At 41.6% G+C, this 12,180-nt stretch overlaps 1 long non-coding RNA gene across 1 annotated transcript; it reads left to right on the top strand.

Annotated features, from left to right (window-relative positions):
• The first annotated feature begins 3,473 nt into the window (after positions 1-3,473).
• Positions 3,474-5,437, top strand: LOC120537422. Its single transcript, XR_005635320.1, has 2 exons — positions 3,474-3,548; positions 4,499-5,437. It is a non-coding gene; the product is annotated as an uncharacterized LOC120537422 (long non-coding RNA).
• The last annotated feature ends 6,743 nt before the right edge of the window (positions 5,438-12,180 follow it).

Genomic DNA, 12,180 nt, shown 5'->3' on the forward strand with positions numbered 1-12,180 from the left:
AAGGAGATCTTGATATGCCATTTGTATTAAAACATTTACAGTTTCCCATTAGAATAGCTTTTGCTATGACAATTAACAAATCACAGGGACAAACATTCAAAAAAGTTGGTTTATTTATTAGAGAGAAAGAAACGATATTTACTCATGGGCAGTTATATGTTGCGTTGTCACGATGTAACTCCAAACACGGAATCAAAATTCAATGCGATAGTGATAAAAAGTTAATTCCAAATATTGTTAAGTTTTACAGTAAAAGCGTAAGTTTAAAAAGTGTTTCCGTGTTAATTTCAAAGCCAAACAAAATGAAAATGTATAACAAAATGAATACCTCTAAAACACCATGAAACATAATTTTCTTTCAATTTATTACGTTTTACTATTTTTAACTATGGTTAATTACTCGCTGTAATGTAAAATAATTAGTTCTATTATGCATCTGTAACAATTCCCATGAAAATAACAATCTGTTTAAATTGTACATTTGCTTCCCCATACGCAAGCGGCAGAGCCGCAAAGTGGCTAGCGCGTAGTGCCTGCCCGGGGGTTGGTGAGCAAAGCGAGCAGGGGGCAGAGCTCCCTAGTAAATTAAAAAAACAAAATATTGTGTGTCATAGGATATTGAAAATGCATTGTTAATGAAAGGTGATGGTAGGCCTCTGTCTTTGTCAGGATGAATAAGGACACCTTGAAAGCGCTTGGGGAAGTGTCTCCTTTGCTATGATAGGAGGTATGGATTTGAATGTTGCTATATGGAATCTGTTTCAGTCAAGGGGTAATAACGTGTCTGTTTCAGTTTGTTTGCCTAAGTAAAGTGAAGAAAGTCGTAATAGGTGAGCCAGTCATAGGCCCCATTCACACTAGTATGCATAGAGACATCCATCCATCCATTATCCAACCCACTATATCCTAACTACAGGGTCACGGGGGTCCACTGGAGCCAATCCCAGCCAACACAGGGCGCAAGGCAGGAAACCAACCCCGGGCAGGGCGCCAGCCCCCTGCAGATAGAGACATTTATCTCCTTTTTTTGCCTTTAATCCACACTACCCCAGCATTTTCAGACAATGAAAATGAGTACTTTCAAAAATAGAGGTACACCATTTCAGTGTAGACAGGCGACAATAAAGACTCCATTTTTCTTTGGTTGGTTCATACGTATTATGTGGCTCTTCTCCGACTGGATCTTGCTTATTACAACATCTCATTCCCTGATTGTTCAACCCTTCATGGAAGAAAAACTAAATCCAACATAGCAGGTAAAAAAGAGTTGATTTCCTTGGAGGCTGTTGTGTTGTTTACCTGTATGCATCTAAATTGCATGATTTTTAGAAACTGGTCAAGTGACTACTCACGCTACAAGACAGAGGCACCAGTCGTATATGTGCTCAAACTTAGCAAACGCATTCGGTCCAATTGAGATGCCACGACATGTGTGCCCTAACTATATGTGCACAATGCACACGGACTGTGGTCATTGGGCAAAGACATCTAATTGAAATTTCTGATTCTGACATTGCAGAAATTCTTCACAACTACCCAATTGGACCTAACAACCACTCATACTGTGTGTAAAACAATGACAAGTGCAGCTAAAACTCAGGGTGACTCATAAAATCAGTCCGGCAACTGCAAATTGGACCTAAAATCAGTGACAAAATCACCCAGTGTATACCCAGTTTAAGATGTGTATGCTGTGAGCATGCACAATGTAGGTAGAAGATTACATGGTATGCATTTTCAGTCATTTCAGTAGTGGTGAAAATACTTTTGTAAACGATGTGAAAATGCTAGTGTCGACAGAATCGGTTTTGACTAAAAGCATTGTTTTTAAATAAAAATCTATTAGTGTGAATGCTGCCTCAGTGAAAAGGATAAAAAGGTTTGTTCACAGAAAGGAGGAGATTAGAGGACAATTAATTGTCAATAACGTATCTGTACCTATGGGACAACAATGTTTAATCAATCACACCGAGGGCGAAAATACTGTGATCAGACATTACGTATAGTGAAGTGGAGCATAGTGGGCTCTGTCTAAATGAAAAGTTTCCCAAAGAACATGATATGTTACAGTTTAACAGTTATGGAAAGATAATCACACCTAATGGACTATTAACAGGCCAGTCACTGTGCAGGGGTACCAATAGATCTCTTTCAATTTGAAAGTGGAGACATGACAGGAATATAGTGGAAGGCCATAATGAAGCAGCCATAGTGATTAATAAGCAGCTGTAGAAGAGAGTGCTTGATAATAGCATAGAGATAGTTCATTGGGTAGTAAAGGGTCTTTTAGGGGACATTTAGGTGGCAGTAATGGTACTCTGTGAAAAAAGTTTTTGTTTAGTCTCACAACAATATGGAGTGAGCAAACAGATAATACATAATAGGTTTATAGGGCATTATTGCCTTGTGCACAGAGTACAGTCCACATGCATTATTAGGGAGTATAACAACCTTACCTCGAAACTTCCTTTTTCCTTAACTGAGAACATTTGTTATACACATGCAAACAGAATGCAGAAATTTATATCACATAATGGAACAAGTTAATGGCTGATGAAGAATGCAAATTTCACATTGTCAGCCAAACTTTACTTCTGCTGTGCATTTTGACTTGTAGATGTGTCACAGAGCAACAAGGGGACAGTTAGAGCAAGGAGGCAATGAGGAGTCAGTCACAGAGAAAAGGGCAATAGTGAGTTCATCATTTGTCAATGCAGCGACAGCCATGATCAAAAGGGATGGATTCAGTGGACTGTCATTGTAGGGGAGGTAATAAGGGGTTTGTCCAAATTCAGTGTGTAGTCAGGAGACATGGGACAGTCAGGAGGAATGTGGGGTCTCTTTCATTGACTATTGAGTTAAAAAGTGCTTTGCATTCTATGTTGGGGCAATATGGTGTACACAAATACAATGCTTAAGACAGTTAATTGGATAGATAATCACTATAAGGAGACAATAAGGATTCATTTTATTGAATATAAAAGAGATGAGTAAAAAGGACTCTGTTTCAATGAGCCTGTGATATTGAATCAATCAAAGAAAATGACCTGCCATGCTGCAACCAGGAGACAGACATAGTAAAGTGGTAATAACGTACTATATATATCACAATGGGAGGCCATAATTCATGCGGAGGACATGTTAAATTATAAAAGGTGGTAAGCAGCATTTTGTTACTGAGAGACAGTAAAATGGAGTCAGTCATAGTGAGGGGGCAGTGAGGACTCCTTACTGAACCTTCACAGATCTGTCAGAATGAAGGTGGACAGGCCAGGCTTTCAAGCACTCAGACAGGCTTTGACTGTTGGAGAGGGGCTGTTTCACAACTCTGACATGTTGTCACCTCAGTCCCAGATATTTCCTGCTTGCTAACCTCACAGTTATCTTCCTCATTTTTAGCTTCCTCTTGAGGATTTCAGAGCTCTTCAAAATGTTCGGCCTTCCTGCCCCGTGTGCATTTGCTGTCTGATGCTGTCCTGGGCAAGAGGTCAGGCAAGTGCAAGGTGGCAGAGGAGTGGACCTTCAGCGACTGCACCAGTGCTGGACTGGTAAGTATGAGCATTCACAAAATGTTTGGCTTTTGATTAGAGAAAGAAAGAAAGAAAGAAAGAAAGAAAGAAAGAAAGAAAAAGGTCAGTGCAGCAGTCTTTTTAAAAAGTGCAAAATGTCTAACTGCTTTATTGTGAATGCTTCAATAATCAGAAATTGTCTCTAAGCCTCAGCTTCACTACACACAGGTTTTGATCTGTGCTCAGGCCAGCACGTGCTGACATTCAAAATGGATCAGCGTACTTAAATGTTGAGTATCCATGGGTGCACTCACTCTGGTTTGTGCTTCTCTGGTTTGGTTCTGCTTTAGCCCTCTCTCGATAAAAACAAGCCTTTCACTGATGAAGTTCTAGAATTTTCTTGTAGCTTTCTGCTTGATGAACAGCCCACGTTCCAGTGGAGTCCAAGCGGGAAGCTCATCCCTTAGCTGGCAGGCATTTAAGTTTCTGTTCTGGGGGTGGATGGCACCCTGTGGGACAGATGGACGTGTGCTATTAGCACTCTCTTGCAGGATGTCACCGGATCAGCTGCTGCACTGTCATTTTCGGATGCATGGTTTTGAAAAATTATATATTTATAAATCTCTCTTTTATGTAGCGCCTTGCTGTACTGTCCACCTAAGTTATGCAAATAACCCTGCAAAGCTTTAACTTTATACTCTACATTACACAAATGTGCAGCTGAAAGGCTTCAGAATTACAGATATATTTTTTATTCATTCTGTTTTATCTTTTTTCTATAAGGGTACCTAAAAGCATTTAACAAGTTTACTTCATAATAAGATCGTGGTGACACATTAGCTTCTTGACTGGCAGCATCCGTTCATAAATCCAGTATTAAACATAGTGGCCCAGCTAAAGGGGCATCAGAAAAGGGACATTGTGCTTCAGTGTCACACTTCCTCCTTCCTCAATCTAAAACTACTGCTTGCTCTCCACCATTCCTACAGGAAGTGCTGCATTGAAAAAAAAATCTTCACTTAAAAAGCCCACTTCAGGGTCCCCCGCTCCGTGTATTTGACAAGCTGAGTTCGACACTCAGTCTGATAGAGTGTCAGTTTGTCAAATACCCCAAGCGAGGGGCTCCATGACAACCGGCAGGTGGCTGAAGTGCAAAAGAGGGCCCCCCACCACAGAGGACAAGTCCAGAAATAGGAACAACAGAGCTGCTGTGCAAAAGGTCTAGTGGCAAGAGCAGAGGGGCAGAAGAGTGTAAGCACATATCCAATGTGTCGCCATTGTGCCAAAGAGACGATTGGATCGGCATCAAGAAATGGAGTAACATGAAAGAATTGCAAGCGTAAGTGAAAGTCATGAGAAATGTTTTTAAAGAATAAAAATCATTTGTTGGCTTCAATTGATGTATGCACAGAGGCATTGCCTTCTGTATGAATGTATGTACTGTCAGTATTAACTTTCTCTTTACTCAGTGACGGGATTCTGCCCATATGTGATTGTAAGGGCTTTTATGTTTCAGATATGAGAGGTTTGCCTGGTGAGCAGAAGGCAGCAAACCCCACTGCTTCATCATCCAGACATACATGCGGGTAGCACTCTATCTATCTATCTATCTATCTATCTATCTATCTATCTATCTATCTATCTATCTATCTATCTATCTATCTATCTATCTATCTATCTATCTATCATTATGGGTACTCAAGGGTTTTTGTAAATATACAGTTCACTGTTTCAGGAGACCATTATTATTGTGTCTCTTTCTTCCACCCTCAGCACTTTTATCCTTACCCGATGGCTTCTATAAACTAAATGTCTTATTTGTTAGTGTCCACCCTGTTTCTAAAGCCTACTCCTATACTCTGTTCAGGACGGACTAAGCCCAGAGTGCAGAGGAGTGAGATGGACGCACATCTGGTTAAAAAAAAAAAGGGCAGAAAAAAAGAGAGGTGCAGGGAAACATCTGAGGTGAGCAGTGAAGACCTGCAGTACAAAATAAAATCAGCAGCAGCAGCAGCTCAGCACTCTCACAATGTCACCAGACAGACCCCTGAAAGTGTTACATTAAATGCAGTCGAGGGGGCTCACCATTAGCAGCTTTGCAGTGCACACTTCTACATTCAAGAAAATTACACATCTGAATTTTCTGTAAAGAAGGGTAACACTTAAAAAAGTTGTGCCGTCTAACTAGCAGTTAAAATTTGCAAAACTCAAGCCAGACCAGCAGATCAGTGGTGAGAAGTAAGGTTAAGATGAGAAGAGTGCAAATAGTGGTGGTGGTGGTGGTGGTGGTGGGGTGGGGGGATTTTAAGTGAAAAAAAAAGACATTTTAGTCACAGTTTTACCTTGCTGCTGTTAATTTTTACAATTGTTATTATGTTTTTAAAATGCATGTGAATTTCAATATTAATTTTTAGTGTTATTTTCAATACATTATTAAACATATATCTATATACTGTATATATGAACTCGTGATAAAACCTAAATTCAGTGATGCCTCTAAGAACTGTGACATTTGAAGGTGGTCACCATGCACCATGATGAACATTAGCACTTTGCCGCTTTGGACAGTGACCACGGTCATTTTGAACGTCTATGACAGATCATCCTGTGGGCTTCAGCACAAACCAAATGGTTTGGTTCCATTTGGGCAAAGATGGCTGTGAATGAATGTGTGTAATGCTAGACGCTTACTTCTTTTTTTGTGCTTATTGTAGATTTCTTAGTGTCATGTAAGGTGATTTTATTTCTTTGTTTATTCACTGCTAACGTCTTGTTGTTTTATGATGGTCTTCATTACTGCTGGGATAAGCTTTAAGCCCCTGTGTCCATCAATGGGGTAAGCGGTCTCAAAAAGATTCAAGTAATGCACAGACACATATTTAGTGCATTGCTGCCATTACACCCGAAATATCGTAAATGTATGTTATGCAAATAAAGCTCCTTTTACTTGAATTGGAAAAAAATGGGTGTTTGTCTTTATTGTAAAAATGATCTTACTAACATGTGCCGATTTATGAGATGACTACTGTAAATAATCAAAATGCTAACTTATGATTTTATACATAAGAAGGGGGACATGACGTCAAAGTGGGTAGCCATGCTCAGCAGAACTCCAGCTTTACTCCCGCCTGGCATTTTCATGTTCTCCCCGTGTTCATTTAGGGTTGTCCTCTCAATGCGAAGACCTGTTGCTAGAATGACTGGCAATGCTAAAGTGACCTAATGTGTGTGTACTCTGCCATGTTCTCGCCCTGGAAAATCCATAAATGAAGACAGGGAATGATGTGGGGATGCTTCATGGCTCGCTTTACCCAACAGTCCATGCCTTGCCACAAAACTGGTGTCAAAGTAGGCATGTAGAGCGTGAGCAGCTCCTATGAGAATGAATAAACTAATTTCTGGTAAGCCCCATGATTGGATGTTTTACATAAATCCTCTTCCTTTTTGAATTCCTTATTTTAATGTTTGATTAGCTCATCTAACACACGTTAGTCCGCTTTTTTTTTCTGCCTGCACCACTTCTCTGTTTCAGCCTCTTTAGTTTAAATAAAAATTCCTCCCGTGTCTCATAGAAATGATGTGACATGTACGAGTGTGTCTCAACTGGCCTGTTGTCAATAAGTGTGCGTGCCATGGCACTATAGTGTGCCAAGGATTGGCTCAGTCATCTTCTTGATAACGGATTGGATTAAAAAGGTTCAACAAAGTATGGATTCTTTCTAAAAACAACAACAACAGCAACATTTATTTATATAGCACATTTTCGTACAAGCAGTAGCTCAAAGTGCTTTACATAATAAAGAATAGAAAAATAAAAGACACAATAAGAAAACAAAAATAAATCAACATTAATTACCATCGAATAAGAGTAAGGTCCAATGGCCGGGGGGACAGAAAAAAACAAAAAAAACTCCAGACGGCTGGAGAAAAAACTAAAATCTGTAGGGAAAAATGTTCTGCAAAGCAATGTATTATACGTAGATCCATCCATCCATCATCCAACCCACTATATCTTAACTACAGGGTCACGGGGGTCTACTGGAGCCAATCCCAGCCAACAAAAGGCGCAAGACAGGAAACAAACCCTGGGCAGGGTGCCAGCCTACCGCAGTTACATGAAGATCAGACAGAATATTACTGGTAACTCATTACAATCAGGGTTCCTTCACAACAAATGACCAGTCCATAGGAGTTAAGTAATCTTCTTGATACTAAACCACACATTTACAATCTCAAAAAAAATTCAATTTGGTACTGATAATTGAAATAAAGGGAGACACGGCGGTGCAATCATAGAGTAGCTGCCTCATAGCGAGGAGACCAAGATTCACATCCCAGGTTCAGCCTGTGTAGAGTTTGCTTGTTCTCCCTGTGTCCGCATGGGTTGCCTTTGGTGCTCCAGTTTCCTCCCACAGTCTAAAGAGATGCAGGTTAAGTGGATTTGCAATGCTAAATTGTGTGACTGTGTGAGTGTGGTGTGTGTGTGTGTGTGTCTTTGAGTGTTCATGCAATGGATTGGCACCCTGTCCAAATCTTGCTCTTGTCTTACACTCTATGCCTGCTAGGATAGGCTCCAGTCTCCCTGTGACCATGCTTAGGGTGAAGCGGGTTAACAAAATGGATGGATGGACTTCAGGGAGAGCAAAAATTCAACCTGCCAGGTTCATTTAAGTGCAGATAAGGAGAAGACCCAAAATGGAGTGGGCCTGCAAATGCTGACAAAGAGCTCCATTTCTCAAAGTAACTCTTGATTGCTTGTGAGAAATTCAGTTTGGTCCATAATGACTGAATTAGCATATGGCATTTCTACAGAAAGTGGCCTTCCAGTATTAAGAACATACTGCTTAATGTGTTATAAATGTGCTAGTAAATGCTTGAGCTGAGCCAAGATACTTTTGTTAGGCCGAGCTTTTGAGGGCACTACAGTTACATGAAATAAGAGAAACTCAATAAACAAATAAATTACAGTCCAATCAATAACCATTTCCTGTAACCTTATTGATGTTATTTGCCTTCATTATGTCCTGAAGATTTAAGAATAGTGTGTTTAAAAAATTGATTTTGTTTTAATAAATACAGTATGTTAATAGAACCTGATACTTTCTGATTTTATTTTTCAAACTTCCAATAAAGCAGATTGATCAGTAGAAAAGCACATGTGAACCTCCATGGAGCATCCTTGGCAAAAATGAGTTCTGATGTCTTGTTTGGTAGAGGTCAATGGTGGCCTCTATATTCCACTCAGGTGGTGATGCTACCACGCTTTCTTTGTGTCTAAGTTTGAACTCTGATCCCAGAAGGTTTGGGGGAGAGGTCATGGAGGTATGTTAAGCTGGAAAAGAATGACAGTTCTTGTGTTAGTCTAGCCCTCATAAAAACAGAGGTCCTCCGTGAATAACACCTTTTCATTTTGAGGTGGCAGTCTTCTCAACTTTCTTGACTGGCTACAAAATTTAAATTCTTCTTGGCCTATCATTGTTACCAAAGTCTTCTTGTAATGGCCTCCTTGCATCTGTTACATGAATTGCCCTGCTCTTGCTTATATGGTTTTTGCCCAGCAGCCAAGTCAAGTGGACAAGTGGAGATATCAGAGCAGCCAAAATACCCACCTAGACCAGCAGATCTCAAGGTTGGTCCTGGGTGCCCACTGTGGCTGCTTTAGTATGGATTTCTACCTTCAATAAGTGAGATGTTATTTCCCAGTTTCTGTGTGTTTCTGTCAATAGAGAAATTACAAAACTGGGTTTGCTAAACGTGTATTGGAATGTAGTGAGTATTTCTGTATGTGTATTTATAATCTTGGTTTTAAGCTTCCCCGTGTCTGCATGGGTTTCCTCCGGGTGCTCCGGTTTCCTCCCACAGTCCAAAGACATGCAGGTTAGGTGCATTGGCAATTCTAAATTGTCCCTAGTGTGTGCTTGGTGTGTGGGTGTGTGTGTGCATGCCCTGCGGTGGGCTGGCGCCCTACCTGGGGTTTGTTTCCTGCCTTGTGCCCTGTGTTGGCTGGGATTGGCTCCAGCAGACCCCCGTGACCCTGTAGTTAGGATATAGTGGGTTGGATAATGCATGGATGGATGGATGGATGGTTTTAAGCTTTTCACCATCTGTTTACCTGCATCCACAAAATCTGTATAAGCTGAGTAAGGTGGTTAAGGCACCTACTTTTACACATGCAAGTACATTTAGGGAAATCTCCTTTGAAAAAAATCGCTTGATTTTCATAAAATGTAAGAAAACAAAAAGGCTAACTATCGTCAGTAGTCACCATGAATCCAAAAACAAGCATGGAGTCTGTGTCTCCTGAGGAATGAGGGTAACATTACTTTTAAAAGTAACTTACAAAAAATAAAACACTGTGCTATTTGTCCTGGATATGATCTTAAAGTGCATCTGGTCCTGCAACTTGCAGGGAAATTATGGTGGTTAGTGGTATGATTGGCACTCCAGCCACCATAACAAAAAACTTCACACAGCTCTGAAACGACAGAACTGATGTGGTGCTGAGGCGTCACCTGCTGCACAGCAACACTCAGGTCCCATGATCCTGATCTTCGTCATGTGGTGGGTGCGGCAAAATGCTGTACCAGTGCATGCTCCCCAACTTGACCTGACCAGACCTGTGCTATAAAAATTGTTGCCATCTTCCTCTTTGGTCATAACAGATCCCTGGGAATCCTTTGAAAAGATTCAGTTGTCTCCCCTAATGTTCTCGCTTAACTGCCCACCACAGCCTGATGATTTTGATCCTCCTCTGTCCCTTATTGGCTAATTATCTCTCTCACTTCTTCACCACCTAATAGCGCAGTGAATGTGATGGCACAAGAATTTCTGCCATTGCACCATCCCGGTGGGTGATACACCTTGGTTGTGGTTAAAGTGAGTCCCTACTGTCTATGCAAATCACTGTGAATAACTTAGGAAAGTGCTAAATAAATCCATCCATCCATTATCCAACCCGTTATATCCTAACTACAATGTCACGGGGGTCTGCTGGAGCCAATCCCAGCCAACACAGGGTGCAAGGCAGGAACAAACCCCGGGCAGGGTGCCAGCCCACCGCAGGGTGCGCACACACACGCACACACCTACGCACCAAGCACACACTAGGGACAATTTAGAATCACCAGTGCACCTAACCTGCATGTCTTTGGACTGTGGGAGGAAACCAGAGCACCCGGAGGATACCCATGCTGAAAGAGGGAGAACAAGCGAACCCGGGTCTCCTAACTGCGAGTAAGCAGTGCTACCCACTATGCCACCGTGCCATCCCTCCTAAATAAATGTAATTAATTATTTGTTATTATTATTACAAAGTCATGTTGAGCTGCAGCCTACCCCAACAAGGCTAGCACAAGCAGGAATCACCCTGGACTGGATACCAGTTCATTGCAGGGCACACTCCCATACATCAGGCCAATTCAGAATCCCCAATCAGTGTAACATGCATGCCTCTGGAATGAGGAACTAAGCAGAACAATGGAAATGCTGGTAAACTGCAAACAGACAGTAGATGGGGATTTTTAACACCAGACTCTGGAGATGCAAGACAACAGTGCTAATCACCTCACACCTCAACACCCAATCAAGCATCTACCCATTACAGAACCTGCTTAATTCAATTCAGAATTACCTGGGAGCTGGGTTTATAGTGGCAGAGCTGGCACAATCCAACCCAAGGTTGGATGCCAGTCTAACACATGCACACCCCTACACTCACTCATATACGGCCTGTTTAGAATTGCCAGTTCATCTAACCTGCAAATGTTTGGGATGATGGACAAAACCCCATGTGCACACAGTAAGAGTTTATCTAAATTCCACAATGGGAATGACCCATTTTGAGATGAACCCAGGACTCTGCAGCTAGTAGGCAGCCCTGCTAACCACTGTGCCTCACTTTATATGTCAGAGTTAATGGAGAGAGGGATGTTGATTGGGGATGTACATCCATGCCTTCACAGATGCTGGTCTTAAGTCAGGCTGTTGAGGGCTACAAACAAGGCGTGACTCAGCAGCGTGTGCGCTGGAGAAACTTAAAGAGACTATCTGCAAAAGTCAACGCTCCTCCTGACTTCCCCTTCTAACTGAACAGAGTTTGAGCAAAAGCGGATGTGGGACACCCTGTGATCTGATAGCTAAATATGGCCATGTGTCAGAGTCAGCGATGGTTCCTGCAGATTGTGACACCCAAAAAGAGAAAATGCTGTCTATTAGCAGGATCGGCCATGATGTTAGGAGAAGTCTTATGGAGCTGCCTTACAAAAGTTGCAAAACGGAAGTGAAATTCCAAATTGGGTCCCCAACAAGCCACAACATGGGGAGATAGTGTGTATCTGAAACACCAGTAGGTAAAGGTCCACAAAAAAGGACAATCATTTTGGCGCTGGGGGTGGTCTCATTTCAAAGTGTGATTGTGTAACATGGACAGGAATCATTGAGTATGTGCAGCATGCAAATTGTTAGACGTAGTGAGCGTGCCATTTGTATGAGTGATGAGAAGGTATCCTAATTTGTAACCTGACGTCATTCTTTGGTCCTTGTGGTGGAGCGACAGGACCCTCGCAAACCCCCCCGGCCCCCTCCCTAATCAAGAGTTCTGTTTAAATTAGTCACTTCCTGTCTAATCTCTCATCTTAATCTGATAAGCAAAGCCATGTTTTGCTGAGAAAGC

The sequence above is a fragment of the Polypterus senegalus genome, chromosome 10 (genome assembly GCF_016835505.1).
Source record: "Polypterus senegalus isolate Bchr_013 chromosome 10, ASM1683550v1, whole genome shotgun sequence".
Lineage (NCBI taxonomy): Eukaryota > Metazoa > Chordata > Cladistia > Polypteriformes > Polypteridae > Polypterus > Polypterus senegalus.